Source organism: Akebia trifoliata, chromosome 9, assembly GCF_017979445.1.
Source record: "Akebia trifoliata isolate Shusen 1 chromosome 9, ASM1797944v1, whole genome shotgun sequence".
Classification (NCBI taxonomy): Eukaryota; Viridiplantae; Streptophyta; class Magnoliopsida; order Ranunculales; family Lardizabalaceae; genus Akebia; species Akebia trifoliata.
Window position 1 is genome coordinate 23262594 of NC_141383.1, and position 11222 is coordinate 23273815.

Here is an 11222-nt window from a genome sequence, read left to right on the forward strand (position 1 = left end):
ATTGCCTCTGTTTTCTTAACGCTAAAAGCAGGGGGCTTACTTGACATATACAAAAGTATTAAAATAAATAAATTAAATAAAAAATAAAAAATAAAAAATAAAAAGGAAAAAAAGAAAGTTGTGGACACAAATACATTGACTGAAGAAATTGATGGAGATTGGGTTAGATGATGAAATTTGATCCAATCAAGATTATATTTTTTTTCATAAATATATTAATTTAAAATGTGCACCGTAACTTACAGTATGAATTTCCTATAACTGTTGATCAACATTTGGAGATAAAGAAAGATCTTCCCTATAACTGTTGATCAACATTTGGAGATAAAGAAAGATCTTCATATAATTTATGGAATTGTATCCAAGTGATCCAGACTAGGCACCCAAAGAACCATTGAAATGGGTCAATCCATGATAAGGTTACAGACCCATGTATCGGATCAGTAACACTTAAATACCGATCCAATTTTTTTTAAACATGTACCAGATCTGGTTGGATTAATGAATGTGCAAATTGAATCTGTTCCGTTTCATTTAATCCTTAATATGAAATCGATCTGATCCAAACGCATGTCTTATTTTCAAAAAAACTTAAAAACATAAAATCATAGAAATTTAAAAAAAATCCATTTTTCAACTACAAATATGGAGGGAAACCAACAAAGACTAAAATGTTCTAATTATGTGTATGTATATGAAATTAAGAAAAAAAAATATTAAAATATGTTTGGATTGGATTTTTTCAAGCAAATTGTGATACATCTGAATTCGATCTGAAATTGTTTCTCATAAACTAATGAAATGAACGGAAACCCGATTATTGAAACTAATCCCTTATAACACCCAAGCAATTAATTTCAACAACCAAACCCCAAGAATGTGTTGTAAAGCAAATACAAGTAAAATAAAGAGAATAGAGAAAATAACACGACCACAACAATAAAAATAAAAGTTCAAACTAGCCCTCTCTCTTCGTCTTTAACGAGGCATGTTGATAGTGAATATGTTTTCCGACATTGGAAAAAACAAACGATCGACATGGGAAACTTCGATCATGTTTCAATCTTTCGTTATGTGTGGGACTTGTGAGGAAGGACATGAAGCAAGAGATGCAAGGCATTGTTCAACTGGAAAATAAAGGTACAACCCCCAACTTATTCTCTCTGGAAATTAATATAAAATGGATAGTTATAATGAAAATTAAAAAAAAGAACCATACTAGCCTCAAATGAATGGTTGAGACAGAGGATGCCATAATGAGATAAAATATGTTTCCGAAAAATATAGGAATACCATAATGAGTGATAAATTAATATAAATTCAATTGCGATGGATTACTCATTTACAATGTAAGTTGGTTCAATCAGACGGAACATTCAAGTTGAATGTGACCATACTTAATTTTCACAGAAAATTTGATCGAAAGGATACGTGTAAGAGGAAATCTTGGCACGGCTTAACCGATTCACATCGTGCATATGGGCTATACCGAATCTAATAGAAAATTTCTATCATAAAGAACATGTGTAAGAAGAAATCAGGAAACACCTTAGTAATTGAGTCACATAGTGCATTTGGAACATATTTATGGGGATTTGCAGTTGTGTATCCCGAGGAAAATCAATGGTTCTATGCACATGCCACGTCATGGAGTGTATATTAGAGCGGGAGTCAGGTTATCATTATTCTACTTATAACAGCAAATTTGGTCGAGGACGCGTGTAAGAGGATATCCTGGTATTCTTTAACTGATTCACATCGTGCATGTCGCCCACACCTAATTTGGCAGCAAATTTCTATCGTTAAGAACACGTGTAAGAAGACATCAGGAAACGCGTTAATTGAGTCACATCGTGCATATCGACCATCCTTATCACGTTCGAGCTTTACCATCTATAAAATGAGATCTCACTCTACATGGGCACTATCACCATTATATAATCGCTCAACTCTTCACACATCGAGTATCATTTCTACCACCGTGGCCATCAATCTGAGTTTGTTATCAAGCAAGATGTAGGTAGAGGTAGAATACGATGGACATTTTTTCTTTAAATGGTGTGCGTCGCGTACAAAGAGGCATTGGAGTTGAATTTCTTGAATACTATGGGCTTTTTATTCTATTTGGAATGGGTGATTTGGGAAAAATAAATGGTCCACACATGAAACTTGGATCCTGACAAGGTTATGCCCATTAGCCTTGGCGCCAGGACTTATCAGGAGAGGTGTGCAGGTTGTGATAAGGATCTCTGATAGCCTTCCTAATAATGGTATTATTCTTAGCTATTTTCTCAGGGAAATGTTCAGCACCAAACATTTTGGTAAAACATTTTTCAAAACATGGGTTAGAAGTTTTTGAATGGACTGATTTTTGGTGAGGATGATCTCCTCACCGTAGAGATCATCCTCACCAAAAATCAGCACATTCCAAAACTTTTAACCCATGTAAGATAAAAATGATTAGCTAAAATGTTAGCCAAAATGTTTGGTGCTGAACGGGAACCATTTTCTCACCAACAATTAATATTATTGATTTGTTATAAAAATTTTAGTCGTGATAATATGACTTGATAGGTAGCATACTCATCCACTTCTTAATGTGACAAGTTCGGGAACCGTAGATTTATATGCTTTGAGATACATGATTGTATTTTTCCATAAAAAGTGAATCTCGAGGTGTACAGACCTACGGCTCCCAAACTTGTCACGTCAAGGAGTCGATTACTAATGTGACCTTGCGAGTCATTTCACCAAGACTCTAAAAAATTTGTTAATAATATTCCTATTTAGTATTTAGTTATGCATGAGTATGACCCACTTACCCTATAAAGTGTGGAAAATTCTTAGTGTACAACTTTATCAAAGCCCAGAGTACCCAACGTACCAATGAGATAATGACATGTGAGAACATAATTAATAACAAAAATCCTTAATTTTTCTATTTAAATATCCATCACCTTCTACTTTTAAAAAATCTTATCTTGTGCTTGATATTTGAAAATTTTTTAAGGAAAATTACAGAAATGGCAAATCTATTTTGCGGAAATTATTGCATCAGACTCTCTTTTAATATTTAAGAAAACTATAATATATCCAATTTTGTAATTATATATTTTTTTTTAAACGGTTGTCTAAGTTATGGATAGTTTGATGAATTTACCTTTATGCCTTGTAAATAAGTGAATGGGAAATGTGATCATATTAACCATTATGGCAATTTGGACATTGTTTGTTTGATCCTCAACAGTGGAATGAGCTGAAGAAGGGAGATATCTTAAATATTCACCCAAACATGAAGTATAGTTGCTAAATGACACGAAAAAGATCAAGTCCACTTGTTGCATACTGATTCTAAAAGGTCCTATCATCTATAAATCTTCTATTTCTTATTCATGTTTTTTACTAATTCCCATTACTAGGCGGCATCATGTTCACAGGGCAAGTCGAACAACTAACCATACCGACACCAAAAGAGGACCTATGACTGCATCAACACGAGAAATTACACTTACATACAAATAGAATGCTGTAAAAAGACAAGAACACGGCTGCAATTAAAGCAATGACGTCTATAACAACAACAACATAGCCTTGTTCCAAAGATTTGGAGTACAAAGTATAAAACAATTCTAAAAACAAATGGTTTGATTGAAGAAATGACTAAGCCGTGAGTTTGATGTCAAAATATGATACTATCATCTTTACTATTATAATGAGAAAAGGAGGAGAAGTGGTTCGACACCAAAATTTGAGCGGTCATGAATACCTTCACTTTTATATTTAAATTTACTATAATCAAAGGTCATTTTAGTAAAAAATCTATAAAATTACTATTCACAACCCTAGAATCACGTTGCTTAATTTTCAAAATTACTAAAATATCTTTTTTAATTATCTAATCTGCAGAAACCTTTTAATTAATGTTTTAAATTATGAACAAATCCTTTTGATACATACGCGTTTGCACATGCCACCTTCTAGTATTTTATAATTGAATATTTTTTTGATAGGTAAATGGGGGTTAAGGCAGACACCCTACTAGAGAATGAAATCACAAAAAGATTACAAGCTTACATAGGCACTCTCTTGAGCATCCTCCCTAACAATGATTCCTACCGCAAGAGGTAACAAATATGGAGATAAAAAAATCTCATCTATGTTCCTAGTAATGGAAGCCAAAAAATTAGCTGCCCTATTACACTTTCAAAAAACAAAAACAAACATAATATTTTGAAAAAGGCTATTTGTCCTGCAAATTTGATTTGTAATCACCCTCACTCTCAACGGACAATCACATTGACGAAAATGACTTCATATATAAAGTAAATTTATGGGAAGATTGAGCTCTTATATGCAACCCAATAGTAATTTATAGCAAAATCATTTAAGCAAATGAAAAACGACTCCAATGGTGTTAAGAGTCGCACTTTTTTTTTTTTATGATGGGAGTTCCGGACCGTAGGTCAGCCCAACAAGGGTGAGGCAATTGACATCTTTACCATAATATCTTGCCCAAATCCTCCTGAAAGATGCAATACCCTACAAACCACACATACTAGGTAAGTAAAAATAAATCCTTATGGGTGACCAACGAATGGATTTGAACTCAAGAAATCTCCCATTTTTTTATATTTTTATAACATCAGTGAGTGCAATAGCGTCGACTTGCCTTAAAGTAGCTTCGCCCATGCCAAAAATACACCTTCAAGCTTGTTGTTCTATCTTCAACTACTTTATTTCAATAATACATTTCCAACTTTATTATCTTTCATCTTAACTCCCTCTTTTCCAATAATACATATTAAATTTTATTATTTTTCCTTTTTTATGCCTTTAACCCCAAAGAGGATCAGACGTCAATGTAATGATGATTTTATCTCACAAGAATGTACTATAGTTTAAAAGAAAGAATAAATGTAAGAAGTGTATAATGATAAAAATTGGTGAAAAATGATACAAGAAAAAGAGTGGGATAAGAGTCAGGGTAATACCCGAAAGAGAAAAAAGACCCAAATTGTCTTAACTAGTTTGAAGGCAAATATTTGAAGAAAAAAATGATTCAACTCCAAGAGTAATAGCATTATTCTTGTAAATATTCTTTAAAAAAAATATTTTAAAATAAAAATTACAGAAGAGTATGGCTAGCCTAACTAAGGCTTATGGACGCTCACAGTAGAGGGGAAATTGGTTATATTCGGTTATCCAATGTAGGGTAATCAACTATAGCCAGTTTTCCTTTCCCATAATGCGTCAAAAAGTTTTAGTAAGACTTGTTAGTCAGGCTAGAGTGTTTCACTACAAGAACGATAGTTATTTCCATCCCTAAAAATTAACTGAGGAATTTACACACGTGTCACCCAAATATTTTTCTAATTATATTTTTTAATTTTTTGGTTAACTATAATTTGTGTACATTGCATTTGGTAGAGAATCTAAATCGGCAAGGAAATGTGTAACCAAAAATTTGGCCACACATTTATTGAGCCACATCATGCATTACGCCTATACCTAATTTTGACAAGGAATCTATACCATCTAGGTAAAGTGTAAGAAGAAATTTTGGCACGCGTTAATGACTCACATTGTTCATAACGACCGTACTTATCTCCTTCAAGGTTTTCTAATCATAAAACTAGGCCTCTCTCTACCACCACCTCCACCTAAAACATCAATACCAACACAAAATCAAAAGAGAATTTGATTTAGATATAAATATATTTCAGTTCAGTTTCTGGAGAATATATATATATATATATATAGGGAAATGTTCAGCAACAAAAATCATCATCATCACCACCAAAAATCAGCCCATTTCGAAACTTCTAACCCCATCGAAAATGGTTTACAAAAAATGGACGGTCCACGATTTTTCAACTTGTAAACTGGGGCTAGAAGTTTTCGAATAGGCTGATTTTTGGTGAGGATAGATCATCCTCACCAAAATCAGCCCATTCCAAAACCTCTAACCCATGTTTTGAAAAATGTTTTGCCAAAATGTTTGTTGCTGAACGGGACCCATATATATATATATATATATATATATATATATATATATTTCTACTTTATTCGGAATGGGTGAATTGGGAAAAAGGAATCACCAACATGGGAAACTTGGATCATGGTTGAAGCTTTCCCCATGTTTCTCCTATAAAAAAGGCATACGTCGGAAGAAGAAGCAAGAAGAAGGTATAAGTCAGACTTAAATTCCCACTAGAAATTAACATAATCATGGCCAATAATTTTACTATTTTAGCCATTCTTTTATTATTACATCTATTAAAATATGGAAAATTTTAGTGTCCCAAAAAATCAATTTGATCGTTAAAGGCAAAAATAGAAACATCAGTTGCCTAGAAATGATTCACTAGCAAGGGAAATAGTTATGTTGATCTTAATTTGATCAGTTATTGATACTCTATGCCTTTCTATATGTACAATTAATTCCATTACGCTCACTTCTTGCTTTGACTTTTTTTTTTCCAAACATATTAGATCAATTGGGTGAGGGAAGGTCCATATCAAGGGGGGAGATGGAGTCTGATCTAGTTTTCTTAGGTGAAAGGGCTCCAAGTGAACGGCCTCGAAATTTTTTGGGCCCAGACCCATTTTTGGACCCAAATGTTTGTTATTGTTCTCTTGAGATCAAAATAGCGTTTAGAGAGAGGAGAGAACTATTGTATCTTGGCAATTGAGATGGTTCAATCCATAAGAAGTTCGGACTCATTAAAGATGGGTCAGTCTAAGAATCGAGTAACCTTATTCTGGAGCCTACAACCAGGGATGGTAATGGATTGGTTTGGTACAGGATCAGTACCACTCCAATACTGATCCGGAATTTTTTAAACGTGTTATAGATCCGGTCTGATTAATGAATGTGCAAATCGAATCTGATCTGTTTCATTTCATCCTTAAACCAAAATCAATCCGATCCGAATACAAGCCTTATTTTCAAATTATCAATGTCCAAAAAAAATTAAAAATATAAATCATATCAAATTTATAAAAAAAAATCTATTTTTCAACTTCAAATATTGAGGGAAATCAAAAAGATTAAAATGTTTGAGAGTGGCACATTGTTTATGATCCAAGTTTTTATCAATAATATGGAGCACAAGGTTATCAAAGATTTGGAGCCCTTTTTCATTATCTTAAGCTAAGGAAAAAGTGAAATTAAATACTTGAGATGGAAGAGGGCAAGATGATGTACATTGAAGATGAAAGATTTTGAGAAATTCCCGATAAGAAATTCAATTTTAGGAGAGAGATTGCGAATTAATCTTTTTAACTAATCTTCATAACAACTTCTAATCAAATTTTACTACTACTTTATTGTGTATGCGAACACCTTAGTGAAGTTCACTTGATAATTTGATCAAACACGCCTTAAATATTCACCAAACACCTTTTATGTTACGCCATCTTGTTTCATAATGTTAATAGAGAGTCAATTAAAATAATAGTAACAAATGAAGAAGAAGATAAACAATCACATAAAGAAAAAAAAAATACAAAACCCACAAAACAAGAAGTTATGTGGTTCACCTGAAAGTAACATCCAAAGAGGTATGAGGGTTGGATCTAGATCTCACTATGAAGAAATGGCAAATCGATACCAAGAGTCACCTCTATCCCTTAACTTTTGACAATTTTTTTTTAAAAATTGTCCGACTTGATGTTCCAATTGGATTAGACATTTTATATTAAGATTGATTCGTTTTGGTGAACCACACGTTTTAATAAATGTAAATCGGTTCAATCAAATTAAAACTAATTCCCATCATGATCCCACCAATTTGACAAATTTTTGTTTCAGTTATTTGTTAGGTTTTTGAAACATTGTTAAGATTCATGCCTTTTGATGGGATTAAAATAACTTTTCGCACATATTTATGAGAATGTGCAGTTTTGTATCCCCACAAAATCAAGTTCTATGCACATGCCCTGTCAGGGAGAGTATATTAGAGTGGGAGTCACGTTATTATTATTCTACATATAACAGCAAATTTGGTGGAGGACGCGTGTAAGAGGAAATCCTGGCGTTCTTTAACTGATTCACATGGTGCATGTCGCCCACACCTAATTTGGCAACAAATTTCTATCGTTAAGAACTAGTGCAAGAAGACATCAGGAAACGCCTTAATTCGAGCTGTACCATCTATAAAACGAGATCTCACTCTACATGGGCACTATCACCAATATATAATCGCTCAACTCTTCACACATCGAGTATCTTCCCATTATACACAATGCACGTCTCTACCACCGCGGCCATCAACCTGAGTTTTGTTATCAAGCAAAATGTAGGTAGAGGTAGCATACGATGGACATTTTTTTTTAAGCGTCACATACAGACTATGGGCTTTTTATTCTATTGGAATGGGTGATTTGGGAAAAATAAATGGTCCACACAAGAAACTTGGATCCTGACAAGGTTATGCCCATTAGCCTTCGTGCAGGAGTTATCAAGAGAGGTGTGCAGTTGTGATAAGGATCTTTAATGGTCTCCATAAGAATGGTATTTTTCTTAGCTATTTTCTCACCAACAATTAATATTATTGATTTGTTATAAAAAAAATTAGTGGTGATAATATGACTCGTCAGGTAGCTTACTCATCCACTCCTTAATGTGACAAGTTCGGAACCGTAGATTTGTAAGCTTTGAGATACACGATTGTACTTTTTCATAAAAAGTGAATCTCTAGACGTACAGACTTACGGTTCCTGAACTTGTCATGTCAAGGAGTCGATTGAGTATGTGACCTTGCAAGTCATTTACCAAGACTCTAAAAAACTTGTTAATAATATTCCTATTTAGTAATTTAGTTATGCATGAGTATGACCCACTTACCCTATAAAGTGTTGGAAAATTCTTGGTGTACAACTTTATCAAAGCCCATAGTGTCCAACGTACCAATGAGATATTCACATGTGAGAAAAGAATTAGTACCAAAAATCCTTCATTTTTCTATACAAATATCCATCACCTTCTACTTTTAAAAAATCTTACCTTGTGCTTGATATTTGAAATTTTTTTAAGGAAAATTACAGAAATGGCTAATCTATTTTGCAGAAATTATTGAATCAGACTCTCTTTTAATATTTAAGAAAACTATAATATATCCAATTTTGTAATTATATATTTTTTTAAATGGTTGTCTAAGTTATGGATAGTTTGATGAATGTTTGTTTGATCCAACAGTGGAATGAGGTGAAGGGGGAGATATCTTAAATATTCACCCAAACATGGAGTATAGTTGCTAAATGACGCGAATAAGATGAAGTCCACTTGTTGCATACTGATTCTACGAGGTCCAATCATCCATAAATCCTCTATTTCTTATTCATGTTTTTTACTACTCAAATTATTTTTGCTGACTGTACTAATTCTCATTACTAGGCGGCGTCCAACAGGGCACGTCAAACAACAAACCATACCGACACCAAAAGAGGACCTATGACTGCATCAACGAGAAATTACACTTTCATACAAATAGAATCCTGTAAAAAGACGAGAACACGGTGGCAATTGAAGCTATGACGTCTATAACAACAACAACAACAACATAACCTTATTCCAAAGATTTTGAGCACAGAGTATAAAACAATTCTAAAGACAAATGGTTTGATTGATCATGTCATCTTTACTATTATAATGAGAAAAGGAGGAGAAGAAGCGGTTCGACACCAAAATTTGAGTGGTCTTGAATACCTTCACTTTTATATTTAAATTTAATATAATCAAAGGTCATTTTAGTCAAAAATCTATAAAATTACCACCCACAACCCTAGAATCATGTTGCTTAATTTTTTGAATTACTAAAATATCTTTTTTAATTATCTAATCTTTAAAAACCTTTTAATTAATGTTTTAAATTATGAACAAACCCTTTTGATACATATGCGTTTGCACATGCCACCTTCTAGTATTTTATAATTGAATATTGTTTTGATAGGTAAACAGGGGTTAAGGCAGATCCCATACTAGAGAATAAAACCACTAAAAGATTACAATCTTTCACAGGCCCTCTCTTGAGCATCCTCCCAAACAATGATTCCTATCTCAGGATGTAACAGATACGGACATAAAAAATCTCATATATGTTCCCAGTAATGGAAGCCAAAAAATTAGCTGCCCTATTACATTTTCAAAAACCAAAAACCAAAAACTAACATAATATTTTGAAAAAGGCTATTTGTCCAGCAAATTTGATTTGTAATCACCTTTACTCTCAACGAACAATCACATTGATGAAAATGACATCATATATAAAGTAAATTTATGGGAAGATTGAGCTCTTATGTGCAACCCAATTGTAATATGTAGCAAAATCATTTAAGCAAATGAAAAATGGCTCAAATAGTGTTGAGAGTTGCACAATTTTTTTTTATTTTTTATGACTAGAGTTCTGGACCTGTAGGTCCGCCCAGCCGAGGTGAGGCAATTGACCTCTTAAGCACAATATCTTGCCCAGATCCTTGGGGTACATGCAATATCCCACAAACCACACATACCAGTTAAGTAAGGATAAATCCTTGTGGGTGGCCAACGAGGGGATTTGAACTCAAAAAATCTCCCATCTTTTTTTATATTTTTATAACATCAGTGGGGGCTATAGTGTCGACTCGCCCCAAAGTAGCTTCACCCTTGCCAAAAGTACACTTCCAAGTTTGTTGTCTATCTTCAACTACTCTATTTCAATAATACCCTTCCAACTTTATTACCTTTCATCTTCACCCCCTCTTTTTTAATAATACATATTAAACTTTATTGTTTTTCCTCTTTTATGCCTTTAACCCCAAAGAGGATGAGGCTTCCATATAATGACGATTTTATCTCACAAGAATGTACCATAGTTTAAAAGAAAGAATAAATGTAACAAGTGTATAATGGTAAAAATTGGTGAAAAATGATACAAGAAAAAGAGTAGGATTGGTTGGGGTAATACCCGAAAGAAAAAAAAAAACCCAACTTGTCCTAACTAAAGGCAAATATTTGAAGAAAAAAATGGCTCAACTCCAAGAGCAGTAGCATTATTCTTGTAAATATTATTTAAAAAAATATATTTTAAAATAAAAATTACAAAAAGAGTATGGCTAGCCTAACTAAGGCTTCTAAATGCTCACAGTGGAGGGGAAACAGGTTATATTCGGTTACCCAATGTAGGGTAATCAACTATAGCTAGTTTTCCCTTCACATGTTGTGTCAAAAAGCCTCAGTAAGG

At 33.2% G+C, this 11222-nt stretch overlaps 1 long non-coding RNA gene across 1 annotated transcript; it reads left to right on the forward strand.

The window, feature by feature from the left end:
- The first annotated feature begins 1826 nt into the window (after positions 1-1826).
- On the forward strand, positions 1827-9987 carry LOC147394797 (uncharacterized). The gene is made up of 3 exons (XR_015181635.1): positions 1827-8515; positions 9200-9309; positions 9398-9987. It is a non-coding gene; the product is annotated as an uncharacterized LOC147394797 (long non-coding RNA).
- The last annotated feature ends 1235 nt before the right edge of the window (positions 9988-11222 follow it).